This window comes from Macaca mulatta, chromosome 2 (genome assembly GCF_049350105.2).
Source record: "Macaca mulatta isolate MMU2019108-1 chromosome 2, T2T-MMU8v2.0, whole genome shotgun sequence".
Classification (NCBI taxonomy): Eukaryota; Metazoa; Chordata; class Mammalia; order Primates; family Cercopithecidae; genus Macaca; species Macaca mulatta.
In genome coordinates, this window is record NC_133407.1 from 35398452 (window position 1) to 35418971 (window position 20520).

The following is a 20520-nucleotide window of genomic DNA, read 5'->3' on the forward strand; positions in this document are numbered from 1 at the left end:
ATGAGAGAATGCGAATAAAAAAGAAAATAATATTTTAGTGTTGGTGTGGGGTTTTTTTTGTTGTTGTTTTTGTTTTTTTTTGAGACGGAGTCTCACTCTGATGCCCAGGCTGGAGTGCAGTGGCCTAATCTCGGCTCACCACCACCTTCGCCTCCTGGGCTCAAGCAACTCTTCTGCCTCAGCCTCCCCAGCAGCTGGGACCACAGGCATGCGCCACTATGCCCGGCTAATTTTTGTATTTTTAGCAGAGACAGGGTTTCACCATATTGGTCAGGCTGGTCTCAAACTCCTGACATCGTGATCCACCCGCCTCAGCCTCCCAAAGTGCTGGGATTATAGGCATGAGCTGCCATGCCCAGCCAGTGTGAAAATACTTTGACCCCACAAGCCCTCTGACTAGATCTCAGGAATTCCCTGAAGGAGTCTCAGGGGCCCTCTGAAGGGTCTCAGGACCCCCAAGACACACTTTGAAAATCACTGCCTTATAGTAATTCTTCAACTAAATAAACTAACTCAGAAAAAAAATTCCACAGAGTTAGGTACAGTGAATTTGACGATTTAGGATTAAGCACAGTAACTCTGTCCCAGAGGGAACTTGGAGAAAGGTGGACTGGTAGTCATTTGATGTGAGTCATTGTTTTGTGGATTAAATAATTTTGTAAAGTGAAAACGTGGTACTAAGCAATTACATAGTTTTGTTAGAACTTCTATAGGTTGAGGTATTTTTTAAATCAAGTAATTGGCATATTTTAGCAACTGATATTTTGGGGTATATTTTATGACTCTTGACCTTACTTTTTCATAATGCTAGAAGCAGCACTAACTTTAAAACTCTCCAGCTACAGAACCCTAGTCTCCTCTCAGGCTTTCTGAGACTGAGAAGAAGTGGTCAATAAATAGTGATTCCTGTGGTTTCCTTTTGAATTAAAGACTTTTCTGATTGAAACATCCATGTAGCTTTATAATCTGGTGTGATTAGTCCATTCTCACACTGCTATAAATACCTGAAACGGGGTAATTTATAAAGAAAAGAGGTTTAATTGACTTACAGCTCCACAAACTGTACAGGAAGTATGGCTGAGGATGTCTCAGGAAATTTACAATCATGGCAGAAGGCAAAGAGGAAACAGACATGTCTTACATGGCGGGAACAGGAGAAAAAGAGGGGGAAGGTGCTACACACTTTTAAAACACCAGATCTCGTGAGAACTCACTCACCATCATAACAACAGCAATAGGGAAGTCCACCTTCAGGATCCAATCACCTCCCACCAGGCCCCTTCTCTAACACTGGGGATTACAATACAGACATGAGATTTGGGCAGGGAAACAAGTGGAAACCATGTCACTGGTCAAATCCACTAATGTCTGTACATTACCACAATAATTATTATTTAATTATTTAATTTTATACAGATAAGAAAAGAAAGCCACTACTTCATTTTCCAAAACTAGGACTATAGAAATATTTTTCTTTCCTCTATCTATATAATATCCGAAATTATGTTATGGAAGTATTTTTGTTTTCCTCATGCTAAGAATACCAGTTCTGTCTTCAACATTATTTCTAATAAGCAGTTTCAGATAAAGAGTACGAATGTCAGGTTGCTCAGTTTCCACTCTTGTCAGACTCTATGAAGTTTATTATGTAAAAAAGAAGAATGAAATGAGATAAAATGGATATATTTAGGATGTTTTGGGATGCCAAAACATTACTAATTTTACTATGACATAACAGGGGATGCCTTAATGCCCTATCATAAAGCTTTTCCTGTTAAGCATCACAAAGGGTTCTATTTTTTCTTACAGTAATTCCCCTTTGAGGATAATATATTGCCATACTTCCAAAAGGAGGGTATATTTATCTTAGATGACGCATTCAGCAAAGTGTGTGTGTGTGTGTGTGTGTGTGCGCAGGTGTGTGTGTGTGTGTTAGAGAGGTGGGCAGTAACATCATCGTGGAGTATGTACCCCATGAAAAGTAATTTAAATTTTTATTTTTATTAAAATAGACACAGATATATCAAATAAAATGAAGACATTATGTTACTTTTCAGATCAAATATGGAATTAAAAAATGTCTCTCCATCAGCAGATTAATTCTCCCAGAACACATACCAATTGACAGAAAGTAGCAGGGAGTTTAGGCTCAGCAGTCAAATTACTGAAGAAGACTTAGAAAATCACAAAGCTTTGAAAGTCACAGAACCAAGAGATAAAGACTGGCATGACTATTTATCCAAAGCAAGTCATCCAAATGGGTAAAAGTGCCCATCCTTCTGGTAACAGGATAAACGATAAACAGTATAGAGATATCACAAGGAAATCTCAGAACACATTGGGATATAGATATCACAAAATATATTTTTTATGTATACAATGTATGTATATATATGTGTGTATATATATCTCCATATTTTGTTTGTTTTGTTTTGTTGTAAACAAAGGAGTTGGTAAGGAAGGATGCTCATACTAAAAATTTATTCGTTCATTCAACAAATATTTATTGAGCCCCTACTACATGCCAGATATTTTTCTATGCAATGAGGACATAGCCGTAAATATAACAAGTTCCTGCTTTCGTGGAGTTTGCATTCTTATGGGGGAGACAAACAATAAACAAGCAAACAATAAATATATAACATAATGTCTGATATTTAAAGCATTATAACAAAAATCAAACAGGATGGTATTAAGGGAGGAGACAACCCCTCATATTGTCTTATGCCCAAGTTCTGCCTCTAAAGAAAGAAGAAGTAAAAACTGAAAGGCAGAAATGAAATCCACAGACAGCCGGTGTCACACCCTGGGCCTGGTAGTTAAAGATCGACCCCTGACCTAATTGGTTATGTTATCTATAGATTACAGACACTGTATAGAAAAGCACTGTGAAAATCCCTGTCCTGTTCTGTTCTGTTCTAATTACCGGTGCATGCAGCCCCCAGTTACGTATCGCCTGCTTGCTCAATCAATCACGACTCTCTCACACAGACCCCCTTAGAATTGTGAGCCCTTAAAAGGGACAGAAATTGCTCACTCACGGAGCTTGGTTGTTGGAGACATGAGTCTTGCCGAAGCTCCCAGCCAAATAAAGCCCTTGCTTCTTTAACTTGGTGTCTGAGGGGTTTTGTCTGCGGCTTGTCCTGCTACATTTCTTGGTTCCCTGACTGGGAAGCGAGGTGATTAATGGACAGTCGAGGCTGCCCCTTAGGCAGCTTAAACCTGCCCTGTGAAGAATCCCTGCAGGGGACTCTGACCAGCTTGAGTGATGTGGATCCTGAGAGTGTTCCTGGGTAGGCAATTGCCCCGGTGGAACATCTCCCCAGAACAGCACATGGCAGGCCCCTGTGGAGGATCAACACAGTGGCTGAACACTGGGAAGGAACTGGCACTTGGAGTCCGGACATCTGAAACTTGGTAAGACTAGTCTTTGGAACTTGCCCATGCCATTTAAGTGGAAGTGTGGCCTGATCACCCATGGTGTGCCTATATGGGCACTTTGGTTTTTGTTTTTGACTTGACTTGGATTGCTTGATACTTTGGTTTTGATTTTGACCTGGCTTGGATTTTTTGATACTCTGATTTTGGTTTTGATTCTGGTTTGGTGTAAACTGTAAAAGTGTGCGTGTGCCTTTTTTACCCATTCTTTGTTTTGTGGTGTGCGTGTGGTGTGAGCCTGGTGTTTTGTCTCGAAGAAGCATGGGTCAGGCACAAAGTAAGCCCACCCCACTAGGAACTATGTTGAAAATTTTCAAAAAAGGATTTAAGGGAGATTACGGTGTTACCATTGTAGCAGGACGAGTTGCAGACAAAACTCCTCAGACACTGAGTTAAAGAAGGAAGAGGCTTATTTGGCCAGGAGCATTGGCAAGACTACTGTCTCAAGAGCCTAGCTCCCCGAGTGAGCAATTCCTGTCCCTTTTAAGGGCTCACAACTCTAAGGGGATCTGCATGAGAGGGTCGTGATCAATTGAGCAAGTAGCAGGTACCTGACTGGGGGCTGCATGCACTGGTAATCAGAACGGAACAGAACAGGACAGGGATTTTTACAATGCTCTTCCATACAATGTCTGGAATCTATAGATAACATAACCAGTTAGGTCAGGGGTCGATCTTCAACTACCCGGCCCAGGGGGTGGCACCAGGCTGTCTGTCTGTGGACTTCATTTCTGCCTTTTAGTTTTTACTTCTTTTTTGGAGGCAGAAATTGGGCATAAGACAATAAGAGAGGTGGTCTCTTCCCTTATTCCCCCGCTTTGAGACTCTCACTCATTTTATTAGCGGGACTTCTCACCTTTATTTTTACTACCTATGTCTTTCTGCATGACAGATCGATAGTGATTCATGTAGTACACTTGTGCTGAAGCATTCTGGTGAACTACAGTAGCAATGAAACCTTTTACCATTTGAATGAGTACAGGTAGTAAACAAGGGATTAGTAAGCAGGTTCCTGTTACTACTATAATTTCTATTATAAGAGTTTTAAATCGTCCTAGCACTGGGAACCATTTTTAAACATGGCCTCAGGGTCAAATCCGTGCCACACTTGTACAGGCATATGTGCCAGTTTCGTCATGTCTTTAACTATATCTTCGACTACTTGCCCCCGATCATCTATGTGCAGGCAGCAATTGGTAAGGTTAAATTTTCTACAGACTTCTCTTTCAGCTGCTAGCAAGTAGTTGAGAGTTAATCTATTTTGATAGATAGCATTTCTCATCTGAGTTTCTTGCCGGGCCAGAACAGTCAAGGCTTTACTGGTTTTATTAGTGATAATCTCCAAAACAGCTTGCAACCGTATGATTCAGTTGAGCATGTAAATGGGGGTCTGGTATCTCCATGAGCCATCTTGTGCCTAAGTGGCAGGCCTATAGTAATGTATAATTTTTCAGGAGGCCATTTATCATCTTTTTAATTATCTATGGCTATGTTTCGCTTTTCATGGGAAGCATAGGCAGGGAAGCCCAGGAGTTCACCTGTTTTTATGGGCAGTAGGAAGAAAGTTGGTTTAATAGTGCCAATAACACAACTACCTGTACCACTGGTCAGGCAGCTTAGCGTAGGCTCTATGTCCACATATCCAGTATAGCCCAGTGGGGGCCGTCCAGTCCCAGTGGGATTCTGGGTTGGCCTAAATGGTCTACAACTTTGGAAATTTACTGAATGAATTTTTTTCTGTGTGGTTTGAACTCCACCAAATAGTCTTCCTACAGGAAGCACAAGTCCTTCCCCACTCTTGCTATACAGTATTGTCTAATGATTGAGGCTTTTAGGACCTAGAAGTGATCAGGGTGATTCTTTTGGGCCGAGAATTCATCAGGAACTGGGTCTGTAGGTACTAATTCTCAGGCTTCCTATGGCCATTGATCTCCTATTACAGTTTCTACATACATAACATGGAGTGACATTGAGAGACTGGGCTACATGCTCAGCTAATTGCCAAAACAAATTTCTTGTTTTTCCTGGAATTTCTGGTACTGGCACATTCAGTTTATCATGGAAGGTCTGCAATACTGGCTCAGGAGAGCGTTTATAAACTTTTTCTCAAACCACGATACTTACTTGAAGATCCAGTCCAGCTCCATCAATTTTTAGGGTTACATGTTCCCCTTTTTCTAGCGAGGATTAAGGGGGTTGGTTATTACTAGATCTAAGGGGTTACACTGACCACTGGTACAGGAAGGGCCCCTTTTCCCTTGCTGAAGGTGGACAGGAATTTTTTTTTTTTTTATTCAAGTAGCCTAAATGACACAAGACCAGTATCTACATTTATTTTCACACAGTCCTAATTCATGATAAATGTCCTTATTTTCTGCCATATATCCTCTTTCCTAATTAAGAGAACCACATCCTATTCATAACTTATTACAATTAATGACAGCACAGGCATCAAATTTTAAGGTAACTTGTTTGGGCACCTCTTTTTTTTTTTCTATTTTGGCTAACACTTCACTCGTATCATTTATGAGCCTCCACCAGTCTTCAGTTCTTAATCTTATTTTAAAAACTGTGGTCATGGGAGGCTCAGATGGGTCATAGCATACATCAGGTTGGTCATTTCCTGGGCTACAAACCTTATATAGAGTAACATTATACAAACAAGTTCTTTTGAGAGTTCCAGTACACTCATAATAACTATAAAATCACAGGACCATAGCAACCTTTTGTCCTACCTCAGTGACTTCATGTATATACTGGGAACACTTCTCAGTCTGAGGAAGGTCACTTGAAGTCCTTACTGTGCAAGTCCAAATTTTAAGGAAAATGAGTCCTGTGATGAGTTTTCTCATGCTTCAGCCATGCATGGACCAGTCAGCTTCCGAGTATGACTGGAGCAGGGCTTGTCGTCTTCTTCAGAGTCACTTTGCAGGGGTGGTGAAGCTGCTGCCATGCACGTACAGCTCCCAGTCTACTGATGTTTAAGGATGGTCTCAGAGGTTGGGCCCACTAGAATAAACTGAGTCCAATACCTCTACACAGTTATATTGAACTGGGCTCTCTGATACCGGGAGCAAGGTGGCAGGGTGTTGTAAACTTCAATGGTTATGTGGGGATTTTCACAGAGCAAGCTTTGGTATCTAGTTAGTCTAGCATTCGTTAGCTAATGATGTCTTTTGGTATTTATTAAAGTCACCACAGCATGGGGAGACTTTAGGTTTAGGTTTTGCTCAAGAGTAAGATTATCTGCTTCTTGTGCTAACAGGGCCATTGCTGCCAGGGCCCGGGGACATGGGGGCCAGGCTTTGGAAACCCTGTCTAGTTGTTTTGAGAGATAGGCCACTGGCCTTGGCCAGGGCCCTACAGTTGGGGTTAAAACTCCAACTGCCATTTTTGTTTTTCTGACACATAAGGTGTAAAGGGTTTTGTCAGGTCAGGTATCCCCAAGGCTGGGGCTGACATGAGCTTTTCTTTTAATTCATGAAGAGCTTGTTGCTGTTGGTTGTAACAGACGTAGTATATCTCATCTATGTTTTTATTAACTGTCACCCACTAAAATATTGACTTAAATCCTGTAGCTATTTGATTTCAAGCTTTAAATTGATCTGGTATTCCTTGCGGGGCTCCAATTGCATCTAAATAGATGTGAGAGTCGAAAGACCCATAAGGGGCTTCTCTCGCTTTACAATGTCTTACTTTTTTCTCCCTCTGGTTGATGAAATGCCAGGGCGAAAGGGATAGCCAAATGGACTAAAGCACTAGTGCCACTCTAGTTATTCGGTAGAGTGCCCAGTAAAGGTCGCCCACAATATGATCACACAGCCGCTCAGGGATGAACAAGGGCTGACTGATTGATAAGCTCTTGAAAATTCTTAAGCTCATCGCATCCCTTCAGGTCTCCAAGGAATGCTAAGTTTCCTCCCTGTTGTGAGAGACGCGAAGTGAACTTAGTGTTGGGAGACGGAAGCTGGATGGCCCTCGGGGGCTGACCCGCAGTGTGTCGGACTTTGGGATATAGCAGAGAGAGCTTGGCATGACTTATTATTCCAGTCTGTAGAATCCTGGAAAAGAGTTACCACGCAGCCTACGCCTGGTCAGCTGAAAGACTACCTTAGTGGAAGGGGCACAATCTGGGCCTGTGACCTGCCATGTGCACGAGCATAACAATTGCTTTTGTTTAATATGAAGATGGAATATTTGATCCATTTTTAACCAGGCATTTGCATCTTGGTATCCTGTCTTTATTGCTAAAGTTTGTTTTAAGTCTTTAACTTCTATGCTCCTCTAGTAAAATGAATGTATGATTTTAAGAAATTAGAAAAACTGGTTGGGGCTGTCCATCCTTGCTCTTTAGTGGTCCACAGAATGTTGGACCAATACGGCATAAAAGCTCTACATTGGGGTGCAAGATTCCTGGTTGGCACTGGGGTCTTTATCAAAATCTCCCCGGATTAAATGGTCCTAGTTTACTAATGCCCAGTCTGAGGAGAGTCAGGAGGGACAGAAGTAGTTTTCTGAAGTAGAAAGCTGTCTTTGACTTGGCAAGTCTCCACAGGGTATAACAAAGCAAGCATTAAATGCAATAGTTTGAGGTGAAATTGACTTGGTTTTGTTAATAACTAGTTGGTCAGCAATAGAACAAGGAAAGAAGAAAGAGTAATAGAAAGATGAAAAGAATGAAATTTTCTTTAGCTTTAGTTTGGTAGGGTTTTCCCCTGGGACTATGGCCCACAACTCTGGAGGGGGTGGCGCTTTCTCGACTCAGGTATGATGAGTCCATTCTTTTTTGCTGTACAAACAGCAGCCTTGGTTGTTAGCAGCGCAAAGTAGGTTCCTTCCTAGGCTGGCTCGAGTTTTTCTTCTTTTCACCCTTTGATGAGAACGTGATCTTCAGGCTGGTGGTGGTTTGCGGAAATTCTAGGGGTGGTACAGGTGCTAAAAGTCTTTTAGTTTTTGAGGGAATGGAAAGTGGAAGATAAACCAAGTATATAATTTTTAAGAAATTGACCTTTTGTTTTAAATGTGGAGACATTAGCAGTGGACTTTATAGTCCTTGGTGCCTTTCTACTGAGAAATTTCCTTTAGCACCTATTTTTATTAGTTTTCAAACCAAAGAAACCCAAATACCATTTTATATTTAACAATGCATTTTGTATGATTTTTATACCAAATAAGCTAAATTTTACCTTTATATTAGTGTGTTGTTAATGTTAAACCTAATTTTAATAAAACCTTGTAGACATATTTATCCGATTTTTAATGTTTGACCATAAGGTAAGATTCTATAGACTCTTTTTAACCTTTTATAATTTCTGCTAAAGAGCAGGTTGGTGCTTTAAGAGAAACCTGTTTTGCTCGTATTATAAAGTCCAGTTTACAGAAAAACTGGATGATACCTCTTTAACTTTAGCCAATGTTTACACACAGAATTTTCTTTCCAATTAACACTTTAAAACTTGATTAAACCTTTAAAACAAAATATACATATCTTTAACCTTTTAATGCAGGTAAAAATTTATATTCTTATGCCTCCTTATAATTCTTTTACCAAAGGTATATTGTACTTTTCTTATGCACCTTGCACATAAACAGTTTTTGTTTTTGTGTGTGTGTGTGTGTGTGTGTGTGTGTGTGTTTAGTTTTACATTCAGGAGACCTAGTTACTTTTAAGGTATACAACATTTCTTGCATAAATTCTTTTTTTATAACATTTTTGTCTTTCATGACTTTCACAGACAATTCTTTGACATGCTTTAACTTTCTGAATTATTACAAATATTTATTTCTTTAAACAACCAGTTAATTTATTTCAGGACAAGAATTTACCATATAATACTCTTTTTATATAAATTCTGCCCCCCCCTTTTTTCCTTTTTTTTTCTAACAGAAAAGCCCCATACTTTAATGTTTTTGAGTTAGTAAGCTACTTTTTTGCTTTTTTGATTTAGTATAGTTCTGAACTGAACCTCACATTGAGGTTTCCTCTAAAAGTTTTTTTTTTTTTTTTTTTACTTTTTTTCTGTTAGCAAAGCAGTTGCTGCTACAAATTGAATGCATTTGGGCCATCCATGGGTTACTGGGTTAAGGATTTTGGATAGGAAGGCCTCAGTGCTTTTGGGATACGCCCTTGTTTACACTGACAACACAGTGGTATTGAAGTGTTATAGGGTTACAGAGAATACCTTTAATTATCAATTATAGGTTTTAAATTTACCTTGGCTTTTAAAGGAATAGGGTACACTTCTTTTTTTTTTCTTAACTACTTGTATATCTCTCTCTTTCTCTCTTTGACTTTGTCTCTCTCTCTAACTTTCCTTTTGCCTCTGTCTCTGCCTCTCTCTCTTCTCTCTCTCTCTCTCTCTGTCTCACTTATGGCTGCAGTTCTCTCAACCACTGTGGCGAGATCTAAAACCAGCTGTAACCAAGCATCTATGTATGGGAACGGGTCTGGGTGCCCTGGCTTTACAGGTTACCTTGTGCCATACCTTTGAAACAAGGGACCTGTTCAGACTTCCTTCTGATGGCCAACCCACCTCTAATGCTGGCCAGTCTATTTTACACAAAGTTTTAAGTTTTCCTGGTGTCATAGTACTCCATAGTCTCCCTTAAATCCTTTCTTGAAAATTTTCAACATAGTTCCTAGTAGGGTGGGCTTATTTGTGCCTCACCCATGCTTCTTAGAGACAAAACACCATGCTCACACCACACGCACACCACAAAACAAAGAAAGGATAAAAAGGGCACACACACACTTTTGCAGTCTACACCAAACCAAAATCAAAACCAAAATCCAGAAATCCAAGACAGGTCAAAACCAAAACCAAAGCATCAAGCAATCCAAGTCAAGTCAAAACCAAAACCAAAGCATCAAGCAATCCAAGTCAAGTCAAAAACAAAAACCAAAGTGCTGGTAGAGGCACACCGTGGTTGTTCAGGCCACGCTTCCACTCAAATGGAGTAGGCAAGTTCCCAAGACCAGTCCTGTCAAGCAAATTAAAGCAAGTCAAAACCAAAACCAAAGTGCCTATAAAGGCACACCATGGGTGATCAGGCCATGCTTCCACTCAAATGGAGTGGGCAAGTTTTCAAGATTAGTCTTACCAAGTTTCAGATGTCCAGATTCCAAGCACCAGTTCCTTCCCGGTGTTCAGCCACTGTGTTGATCCTCCACGGAGGCCTGGCACACATCGCTCTGGTGAGGCGTCCCACCGGGGCAAATACCTACCCAGGAGTGCTCTCAGGACCTGCCACTCGGGCTGGTTGGAGTCCCCCGCAGGAATGTTCCACAGGTCAGGCTTAAGCCACCTAACAAGCCACCTCAACCATCTGCCAGTCACCTCACTTCCCAGTCAGGGAACCAAGAAATGTAACAGGACAAGCCGCAGACAAAACCCCTCAGACACCGAGTTAAAGAAGGAAGAGGTTTATTCAGCTGGGAGCATCAGCAAGACTCCTGTCTCAAGAGCCGAGCTCCCCGAGTGAGCAATTTCTGTCCCTTTTAAGGGCTCACAACTCTAAGGGGGTCCGCATGAGAAGGTCATGATCGGTTGAGCAAGGAGGGGGTACATAACTGGAGGCTGCATGCACCAGTAATCAGAACAGAAAAGAACAGGACAGGGATTTTTACAATGCTCTTCCATACAATGTCTGGAATCTGTAGATAACATAACCAATTAGGTCAGGGGTGGATCTTTAGCTACCAGGCCCAGGGCACGGCACTGGGCTGTCTGCCTATGGATTTCATTTCTGCCTTATAGTTTTTACTTCTTCTTTCTTTGGAGGCAGAAATTGGGCATAAGACAATATGAGGGGTGGTCTCCTCCCTTACTATGACACCAAGAAAACTTAGAACTTTGTGTGAAATAGACTGGCCAGCATTAGAGGTGGGTTGGCCATCAGAAAGAAGCCTGGACAGGTCCCTTGTTTCAAAGGTATGGCACAAGGTAACTTGTAAGCCAGGGCACCCAGACCGGTTCCCGTACATAGAGATTTGGTTGCAGCTGGTTTTAGACCCCCCGCTCCACCACAGTGGTCTAACAGCAGCATAAGTGGCTGGCAGAGGCAAGGAAAGACCAGCAGAGAGAGAGAGAAAGAGGAAGAGACAGAGAAACAAAGAGGAAGTCAAGGAAAGAGAGAGAGAGAGAGAGAGAGAGAAAGAGACAGGCAGGGAGAGAGAAAGAGAGGCAAAAGGAAAGTCCAAGAGAAAAAGAGACAGAAAATCAAAGACAGAAACAAAGAGAGAGATACACAAGTAGTTAAGAAAAAAAAAAGTGTACCCTATTCCTTTAAAAGCCAAGGTAAATTTAAAACCTATAATTGATAATTAAAGGTATTCTCTGTAACCCTACAACACTCCAATACCACTTTGCTGTCAGTGTAAACAAGGGCATATCCCGAAAGCACTGAGGCCTTCCTATCAAAAATCCTTAACCAGTAACCTGTGGATGGCCCAAATGCATTCAATTTGTAGCAGCAACTGCTTTGCTAACAGAAAAAAGTAAAAAAATAACTTTTAGAGGAAACCTCATTGTGAGCACACTTCACCAGTTCAGAAGTATCCTAAGAAAAAAAAAAAATAGGATGATTTAACATTAACCACTGAAAATTCCCTTAACCCCAGCAGGTTTCCTAACAGGAGATTTAAATCTTAATTACCAGACAAAGGTCTGACCAGACCTAGGAGGAACTCCCTTCAGGACAGGATGACTGAGGGTTCCTCTGAGGTAATTGAAGGAAGAAAAAAAAGCCATCTATACCAATTCTAAGTTAATTTGGATAAAACAAGTTCTTATTAACAGCAAACGATAATGAAAACCCAAACTTACAAGGTTTTCAACAAAAGTAAAGTTTGCTAAAATTTAACAGTGTAACATGTATTATAGTAACTTCTAATCTTGTGGCCTTAGACAGTCTAATCCACAGACATAAAAGAAATTTGCTTTGGAAAAGAATTGTTATCATCTTCCAAAAAAAAGGGGGGGGAAAAAGGGGAGGCAGAACTTACGTAAAAAGGGTGTTATATGGTAAATGCTTGTCCTGAAATAAATTAACTGGTTGTTTAAAGAAAGAAATACTTGTAATAAGTCAGAAAGTGTTGAGGCAGGTCAAAGAATTGTCTCCAAAAGTTGTGAAAGAGGAAAAAAAGTTATAAAAAAGAATTTATGCAAGAAATGTTGTATAATTTAAAAGCAACTAGGCCTCCTGAATGTAAAACTATTGAAAAAACAGTGTATGTGTGAGGTGTATAAGGAAAGTAAAATGTACCTTTGGTAAAAGGATTATAAGGAAGCATAAGAATATAAATTTTTACCTACATTAAAAGGTTAAAAGAATTTTTGTTTTGAAGATTTAAGCAAGTTTTAAAATGTTAACTATATATAAAAATAAAAAAATTCTGTGTGTAAACATATTAGCTAAAGTTAAATGGGTATCATCCAGTTTTTCTGTGAACTGGATATTAAAGTAAAAACACAATGGGTTTTTATTAAAGCACTAACCTGCTCTTTAACAAATAATATAAAAGGTTAAAAAGAGTCTATAAAAATCTTACCTTATGGTCCGACATTAAAAATTAAATAAATATGTATACAAAGTTTTATTAAAACTAAGTTTAACATTAGTAGCACACTAATATAAAGGTAAAATTTAGCTTATCTGGTATAAAAATCATACAAGAAGCATTATTAAATATAAAATGATGTTTGGCTTTCTTTGGTCTGAAAACTAATAAAAATAGATGCTAAAGGAAATTTATCAGTAGAAAGGCACCAAGGACTATAAAGTCCACTGCTAATGTCCCCACATTTAAAACAAAAGGTCAATTTCTTAAAAATTATATACTTGGTTTATCTTCCACTTTCCTTTCCCTCAAAATTAAAAGACTTTTAGTACAGGTACCACCCCTAGAATTTCCAGTAAACCAGCACCAGCAGAAAAGGGATGGACTTATCACACCTGAGTCAAAGCACCACCCACTCCAGAGTCATGGGCCACAGTCCCAGGGGAAAACCTTACCAAACTAAAGCTAAAGAAAATTTAACTTTTTCATCTAGTCTATTACTCTTTCTTCTTTCTTCTCTCTATTGCTGACCATCTGGTTATTAACATAACCAAGTCAATTTTGCCTCAAACTATTGCATTTAATGCTTGTCTTGTTGTATCCTGTGGGGACTTGCCAAGTCAAAGACAGATCTTTATTTCAGAAAAGTACCTCTGTCCCTCCTGACTCTCCTCAGACTGGGCATTAGTAAATTAGGACAATTTAATCCAGGGAAATTTTCATAAAGACTCCAGTGTCAACCAGGAGTTTGCTCCCCAGTGTAGAGCTTTTATGCCATAGTTGGTCCAACATTCTGTGGACCACTAAAGAGCAAGAATGGACTGCCCCAACCGGTTTTTGTAATTTCCCAAAATGCATTCACTTTACTAGAGGATCATAGAAGTTAAAGACTTAAAACAAACTTTGGTAATTAAGACAGGATGCCAAGATGCAAATGCCTGGTTGGAATGGATCAAATATTTCATCTGCACCTTAAACAAAAGCAATTGTTATGCTTGTGCACACAGCAGGCCACAGACCCAGATTGTCCCCTTTCCACAAAGGTGGTCCTCCAGTCAACCAGGGGTGGGCTGCATAGTAGCTCTTTTCTAGGATTCTACAGCCTGGAGTAGTAAGTCATGCCAAGCTCTCTCTGCTATATCCCAAAGTTCAGCACCCTGCAGGTCAGCCCCTGAGAGCCATCCAGCCTCCGTCTCCTGACACTGAGTTCACTTCATGTCTCTCACAACAGGGAGGAAAGTTAGCATTCGTTGGAGACCTGAAGGGATGCAGTGAGCTTAAAAATTTTCAAGAGCTTATCAATCAGTCAGCCGTTGTTCATCCCCGAGCAGATGCGTGATGCTATTGTGGTGGACCTTTACTGGGCACTGTGCTGAATAACTGGAGTGGCACTTATGCTTTAGTCCATTTGGCTATCCCTTTCACCCTGGCATTTCATCAACCAGAGGGAGGACAAATAAGACATCATAAAGCAAGAGAAGCCCCTTATGGGTCTTTCGACTCTCACATCTATTTAGATGCAATTGGAGTCCCACAGGAAATACCAGATCAATTTAAAGCTTGAAATCAAATAGCTGCAAGATTTGAGTCAATATTTTGGTAGGTGACAGTTAATAAAAATGTAGATTGAATAAACTACATCTATTACAACCAACAGCAAAGAGCTTTTCGTAAGTTAAAAGAAATACTCATGTTGGCCCCAGCCCTGGGGATACCTGACCTGACAAAACCCTTTACCCTCTATGTGTCAAAGAGAGGAAAAAAAATGGCAATTAGAGTTTCAACCCAGACTGTGGGGCCCTGGCCAAGGCCAGTGGCCTCTCTCTCAAAACAACTAGACAGGGTTCCCAAAGCCTGGCCCCCATGTCTAAGGGCCCTGGCAGCAACGGCCCTGTTAGCACAAGAAGCAAATAAACTAATCCTTAGACAAAACTGAATATAAAGTCCCCCTATGCTGTAGTAACTTTAATGACTACCAAAGGACATCATTGATTAACAAATGCTCGATTAACCAAGTCCCAAAGCTTGCTGTGTGAAAATCCCCACATAATCATTGAAGTGTGCAATACCCTAAACCCTGCCACCTTGCTCCCGGTATCAGAGAGCCCAGTGGAACAAAACTGTGTAGAGGTGTTGGACTCAGTTTATTCTAGTGGGCCCAACCTCCAAAACCATCCTGGAACATCAGTAGACTGGTGAGCTGTACGGGTACGGAAGCAACTTCGCCAACCCCTGCAAAGCGACTCTGAAGAAGATGACAAGCCCTGCTCCAGTCACACCCGGAAGCAGACTGGTCCATGCACAGCCGAAGCATGAGGAGACTCATCGCGAGACTCAATTTCCTTAAAATTTGGACTTGTACAGTAAGGACTTTAACTGACCTTCCTCAGACTGAGGAGTGTTCCCAGTGTATACATCAAGTCACTGACGTAGGACACAAAGTTGCTACAGTCCTATTATTTTATGATTATAATAAAGTGTATCAGGACTCTAAAAAAACAAAAAACAAAAAAAACACCTTGTTTGTATAATGTATTCTATGCAAGGTATGTAGCCCAGGAAATGACCAACCTGATGTGTGTTATGACCCATCTGAGCCTCCCATGACCACAGTTTTTGAAATAAGATTAAGGACTGAGGACTGGTGGGGGCTCATAAACAATACGAGTAAAGTGTTAGCCAAAACAAAAGAAAAAGGGGTGCCCTAACAAGTCACCTTGAAGTTTGATGCCTGTGCTGTCATTAATAGTAATAAGTTATGGATAGGATGTGGTTATCTTAGTTAGGAAAGAAGCTATATGGCAGAAAATAAGAACATTTGTCGTGAATTAGGACTGTGTGGGAAATGAATGTGGATACTGGTCTTGTATCATTTAGTCTACTTGGATAAAAAATTAAAAGGATCCTGTCCACCTTCAGAAAGGGAAAAGTGGCCCTTCCTGTACCAGTAGTCAGTGTAACCCCTTAGAACTAGTAGTAACCAACCCCCTTGATCCTCACTGGAAAAAAGGGGAGCTTGTACCCCTAGGAATCAGTGGGGCTGGACTGGATCCTCAAGTAAGTATCGTGGTTTGAGAAGAAGTTTATAAATGCGCTCCAGAGCCAGTATTTCAAACCTTCTGTGATAAACTGAATGTGCCAGTACCAGAAATTCCAGGAAAAACAAGAAATTTGTTTTTGCAATTGGTTGAGAATGTAGCCCAGTCTCTCAATGTCACTTCATGTTATGTATGTAGAGGGACTGTAATGGGAGATCAATGGCATGGGAAGCCCGGGAATTAGTACCTACAGACCCAGTTCCTGATGAATTCTCAGCCCAAAAGAATCACCCTGATAACTTCTGGGTCCTAAAAGCCTCAATCATTAGACAATACTGTATAGCAAGAGTAAGGAAGGACTTCACACTTCCTGTGGGAAGGCTCAGCTGCCTTGGGCAAAATCTGTATTATAATAATACTACAAAAACAGCCACGTAGTGGAGTTCAAACCACACTAAGAAAAATCCATTTAGTAAATTCCCAAAATTGAAAACCGTGTGGACCCACCTGGAGTCCCACTGGGACTAGACAGCCCCCACTGGATTATACTGGATGTGTGGGCATAGACCTTACACCAAATTACCTGACCAGTGGGGAGATAGTTGTGTTATTGGCACTATTAAACCATCTTTCTTCCTACTGCCCATAAAGACAGGCGAACTCCTGGGCTTCCCTGTCGGTGCTTCCCACAAAAAGAGAAGCATAGCTATAAAAAATTAAAAAGATGATGAATGGCCCCCTGAGAGAATCATACAATATTATAGGCCTGGTACTTGGGCACAAGATGGCTCATGAACCCCATTTTACATGCTCAACCGAATCATACAGTTACAAGCTGTCTTAGAAATAATCACTAATAAGACCGGTAGAGCCTTGACTATTCTGGCCTGGCAAGAAACTCAGATGAGAAATGCTCTCTATCAAAATAGATTGGCTCTTGACTACTTGCTAGCAGCTGAAGGAAGTGTCTGTAGAAAATTTAACCTTACTAATTGATGTCTACACATAGATGATCAAGGACAAGTAGTTGAAGACATAGTTAGAAATATGACAAAACTGGCACATGTGCCCATGCAAGTGTGGCATAGATTTATAAAACTGTTAAAATAGGAGTTATAATAGTAATAGAAACCTGCTTACTGCTCCCTTGTTTGCTGCCTGTATTTCTTCAAATGATAAAAAGCTTCACTGCTACCTTAGTTCACCAAAATGCTTTTGCACAAGTGTACTATATGAATCAATCGATCTGTCTTGCAAGAAGACATAGGTAGTGAGAATGAAAGTGAGAACTCCCGCTGTTGAGTGAGATTCTCAAAGAGGGGGAATAAGGGAGGAGATCACCCCTCATATTGTCTTATGCCCAGTTTCTGCCTCCAAAGAAAGAAGAAGTAAAAACTGAAAGACAGAAATGAAATCCACAAGCAGACAGCCCGGTGCCACACCCTGGGCCTGGTAAAGATCAACCCCTGACCTAATCGGTTATGTTATCTATAGATTACAGACATTGTATAGAAAAGCACTGTGAAAATCCCTGTCCTGTTCTGTTCCGTTCTAATTACCAGTGCATGCAGCCCCCAGTCATGTACCCGCTGCTTGCTCAATCGATCACGACCCTCTCATGTGGACCCCCTTAGAGTTGTAAGCCCTTAAAAAGGACAGGAATTGCCTACTCAGGGAGCTGGGTTGTTGGAGATGTGAGTCTTACCGAAGCTCTCAGCCGAATAAAGCCCTTCCTTCTTTAACTTGGTGTCTGAGGGGTTTTGTCTGCGGCTTGTCCTGCTACAATATGACAGAGATTGCTGGGGTAGCTGCTCGTTTAACTGGGGTGCTCAAGGTAAGCCATCCAAAGAGATGAAGTGAGAGAATCAGCCCATCTGAGGGAAGAGTGTTCCCTCAGAGGGAACAGTCAATGCAAAGTGCCTCAAGTGGGAGCACATGTGGCTCGTTTGAGACATAAGGGATCAGTGTGGCTAGAATGGAGTGAGCAAAAGAAGCCCGATAGGAGGGAGTTGAAGAGGTCGTAGGATCCAGACATAAGCAAAGCTTATATACCATGGAAGGCTTTGGATTTTATTCTAAGTGTGATGGAATATGTTTAATAGGCCATTGACCTGGTTTGATGTAGGAAGTTCTTAAGGACAAACAGGACTTTCTAAATAGTTACTCTGTTTTCTCGTACTTTCATGCTACTACAAGAAGTTGTCTCTTTAATATAAGACATATCAAACAAAAGAGGAGAGGGACAGGGTCAGAAACTAGAGCAGAAGAAAGAAAAATTTCTCCAGTGGCTTAGGAGCTGGCCCATGTGAAGACAGGTGAACAGTGTTATGAAGCGAATTGCTTTCTAGGCCCACCTTCTATAACTCTTACACTCACTTAAATGAGAATTATCATCAAGTTAATGCTAGATATTTTACAATCTGTTTTCTGATTTTAATTAAAATATCTATTCATTATAAGACATTTGGAAAGTAGAGAAAAGTAGAAGAAAGAAAATGAAAACACCTATAATTCCATCAACCTCCCCCCAAAAAAAATCACCATTAAAAATATTGGCCCATCTCTATTCTGTCTTTTCTTCAATACACATTTATACAAAATGAGATTACATCATATTTTTGTAAGTTCATTCTGTAAGCCTGTATTAAAGGTGAAATAGCAATAGGCCAATGTTTGCCTCCTGACTGTGAGAAAAGCAGCTTTATTACACACAGGAAGCGTGAGGGGGGCTAGCTCTATGCAAGTAAGTCCAAGGAGTAGCTGGAGGTCAGCTCTGTTTGGTCTAATAGACAAAAAGTCCTGAGTCCCATTCAGTCCTAAGTGCCTCAGTACAGTCAGCCAAAGCTGGATTCACCTGACCCAAGCCTGCATTTCCTTGTAGAGAGAATCAGAGAAAGTTAGATCATTTCACCTCAAAAGGAAAAAGATATGTTATCTCCAGCCTTCCAAATCTTAGAGTCATGGCTGGGAATTAGAGTGAGGTGAATGAGGCATCCTCCTTGGGCACAACACTTAAGGTGTACCAAAAACCCTATAATCAAAAGAAAGAATATTTTAATGCAAAATTTTGAAAAATAAAAATTAATGTTAAACAATCCATAATAAACAACGTATCAAAACTTTATGTAATGACAGGATTGGTTTAATGATTTTTGCCTTTTGCCTTAGGTACCATTAAGTATTAGTGGGACACCGTTCCTCATCTTACCTGAACCCACTGAATCAGAATTTCCAGAAGTGAGGCCCTGGAAGAGTCTGTATTTTATTAAACTTTTCGGGTAATCCTTACACATGATAAATTTTATGAAGTCCTGGAAAGATGATCTCTGAAGTTTCTCTGTTGCCTTAGCTTGCATGTTCTGATGACTCAAACGGCCCTCTTGGAGGGGCCCAAGTAGCGAGGAATTGAAGGCAGCTTCCACGCAGCAGCCAGTAATTTAGGAACTGGGGACCTCAAACAGCTTGCAAGGAACTGATTCCTGCCAACAACTACAGGAGCTGGGAGAGGATCCCAGGTCTGGCTAACACCTTGATCGGAGCCTTGTGAAAAATTCTGAGCAGAAAGTCCTTTTATGTTATACCTAGACTCCTGACTCAGGAAAAAGGTAAGATAAGAAATGTGTGTTGTTTTAAGCCACTAAGTTTGTGTTCATTTGTTTCATAGCAACAGATAATTTTAATACTCTAAGTTTATATATATATATAAAAATTATATTTTATAATTACTATTAATTTTATTTAGTAATGTTCAAACTGGTTCAACCATGGACTCCATCAGTATTATATGTAACAGATATGTGTTTATTTATTAAGGATATACTTCTATTACCATGTTTATATTAAATATTGGAATATTTATTTTGTGGTAAATTATTTAGATAACAACTTTATTGAGATATAATTCAGATGTCATAAAACTCATTCACTTAAAGTGTACAATTCAATGGTTTTTAGTATATTCAGAGTTGCTCAAGTATCATTACAACCAATTTTAGAGTATTTTTAGCAGGCCAAAAAGAGACCCCATACCCCTTAGCCATCACCCTCCACCTCCTTTTCCCCCTGTCCTAGGCAATCTTTTAAAAATCTTAGGCTGTTTCCTAAGATTTTTCTATTCTGAACATTTAATATAAGTGGAATCATACAAATATGTGTTCTATTTTAGAAGGAATATTAGCCTAATATTTTAAAAGTTCATCCATGTTGTAGCAGGCATCAGTACTTGGATCCCTTTTTAATGGCCAAATAATAGTCCATTTTAAAACAGTCCATTGTGAATAAATTTCCATTGTAAATCCTTTTTTTCTTTCCTAGGTTAAACAAAAAACAAAAAACAAAAAACCAGAAATAAAAGTTTTAACACTTTCTCTACTTTTTAAAGTGTTAGACCATTGCATGAATCCCCTAGGTACACACACCTTAGTTGATGACATTCTTACTATATAATCTTTGGTTTTATGGGGGATGTATGTCTAAATACTAAAC